At 42.4% G+C, this 2401-nt stretch overlaps 1 long non-coding RNA gene across 1 annotated transcript in view; it reads left to right on the top strand.

Moving 5' to 3' along the window:
- Positions 1-2401, top strand: part of LOC116704105 (uncharacterized) — a 10601-nt gene that overhangs the window by 3486 nt on the left and 4714 nt on the right. The gene's annotated exons all lie outside the window — the stretch shown is intronic.

The raw sequence follows: 2401 nt of genomic DNA, 5'->3' as shown, positions 1-2401 counted from the left end.
TACTGTATATAGGCACGTTATTGGTCCAGGGATGGGAGACTAATTGAAAGGTTATGAAACCAATGTAAGCTATTATAAAAAAAACATTAGGCCTACTTTTTAAGGAGTAACACAAACTGTCCTTTATTAGAGAAGGTCAAGCAACAAGAAAATGAAATCATGAATGTATTGGTCTCTGACCATCTTGGAATATCGCTACATTAATATCGTCACACTTAATCTCCGGAGCGCGTCCTGTATAGACCTGAAGCGGAGACCACGGACGCTGCGCTGCTCATCTCTACTTTTACAGAGAGAGTGGACACTGACGCGACGCACAGGTCTGCCGCTGGGCAGCGGCCACGGGGCACAGGCTGCACGCCAAGCAGCCTCGACACACTACAGTCCCACCGGGAAGAGTCCCACTCCGCATCAGGGTGCCAGTGCAACCATTTTTTAAACCATTCCAACAGCTGTAGTAGGGTTTAAATCAAACTCGCGACAACAATAGTGACAAGTAGGCTAATGGATGTTAATAAAAATAAAGCAGAACACATGCAGAAGATGTGACGCCCAGCAATGTGTGGTCACATAATGTATTTTATTTTGGATGTTTTGCATAGTAAGTATATGATGTATATGTTTTATGAGAGCCTCAGTTTTTACGTTTGGTGTAAATTTATTTTGTAAGTTCTATACCAAAGTTCACCACAAGGGGGCCGCGCCTCCCAGTGAGACGGCATATTGTGATTCTAGCCTCTCGTCTTCAGTCTGGCAGAAGCGAGAGAAGGAAACACACTACATGTGCCGGTCTCTCATTTTCTGTTCTTTTCAGGTTAGTTGCAGATAAAAACACACATTTGTGGCCGAATAAGGTCAACACTTGATAGGAATGCTTTTCCGTGTTTGAAACTGGGGAAAGAGTGTAATTATGAGTTGTTAGAGAAACATAAAGTAACGTGGTCGGAATGCTAACGCTAAAGCCAGTAAGCTAGCTGCACTCCTGAACGTGTCACAGTGGGTATTGTCCCGTTTTGAGGCTCCTTTGTTATCAAGTAATGTTAAATGGTGTTCAAGCGAGTGTGTATTTGAAAGATGTGAAGATGTATTGAGTTAACTGTTATCTGTGTAATATCTCACGCCAGCTGTACCATTTGTTAACATAATTAACAGCATCTACTAATCTGTTAGCGCCCAACTTGCGTGTTAGGAATCATAGTGGCAACGAGTAACGTTGTAGTTATCTAGCTTAGTACAGCTATCAAATCTGTAAGCAGCAGACAGAGAAAAACTGAGTTTGAGTTATGTGGTGATGATACTAACTTAAAGATGTTCTGTTGAGAAGAATTGTGAAATTGAGAATACATTGAGAAGACATGTTTATGTGAAAAATAAAGTCTGGCAGAAGCGAGAGAAGGAAACACACTACATGTTGCCGGTCTCATAATTTTCCTGTTCTTTTCAGAACAACATTTTAATCTGACCACAGGCCTCACGCCCGGGGCCTGTTACAAAGACAACGGAATAACTGTTAAACACGTTTATTTCGGATCAGAGCTGCAGCTGATTGAACACATGAGACTCCAGGATTAATCTTAGCCTGGCTGTTAGCCTGCTCTGGACCAGGCTAGCCGCAAAGAATAAATCTCCATGGTAACTTGGCTGGGCTTAATTCAATCTGGTTTCGTGCAACCAAGTCAAAGCTAAATTCATCCAGGATAACTTGAATATCCCGGCTTAATCCCTTATCCTAGTTTCGTGCAACAGGCCCTGGGTCTTGTGTGGTAGTTTCTTTCTTGTGTTTCCCTGTGAGTGTCTGTATGTCCTGTTTCCTGTTTTATTTTGAAGTCTGGTCTCTGACTCGTCTTGTCTCTAGTTTTACTTCTTGCCTGTCTGATTGCCCTGCCTGGGCCCAATGGGATTCACCTGATGTATCACCTGTTCCTTAGTACCTCTTGTGTTTCACATCTGAGTTTCCTTTGTCTTGTGTGATCGTTTTGTGCCTTTTTGTGACTTTGTGTGCATTTTCATGTGTCGATTCCGTCGTGTTCCAGTCCCTGTGTGTGTGTTTTCCCCGTGGGTTTTTTCCTGCCTGTGTTTGCCTTACCTTTTTCCCCAGGACCTTTTTTGATATTTGGACTTTGTATTTTTTGGGATTTCTTGGACTTTATGTTTTTCACCTTTTGGATTTTTTGTTGGTTGAACTTTTTTTTTGTGAATAAATACTGGACATTTACCTACTCCTGTCTGCCTCATTCACTGCTATTGTAACAGAACAATCTGACCAGTATGGCCCCCACCTATTTGAAAGAGACATTGTGGCTTTCAAACAAGCAAAGTAGCAATTGGTCGAGGCCACACCCCCAGCGTCCAAAGCTACAGCTACTGCCTTATAAATGGCACATACTAAAGAAAGCTCATT

This window comes from Etheostoma spectabile, chromosome 16 (assembly GCF_008692095.1).
Source record: "Etheostoma spectabile isolate EspeVRDwgs_2016 chromosome 16, UIUC_Espe_1.0, whole genome shotgun sequence".
NCBI classification, from domain to species: domain Eukaryota; kingdom Metazoa; phylum Chordata; class Actinopteri; order Perciformes; family Percidae; genus Etheostoma; species Etheostoma spectabile.
Note: the sequence above shows the minus strand (reverse complement) of the source record. Positions and strands in the feature narration are given on the sequence as shown.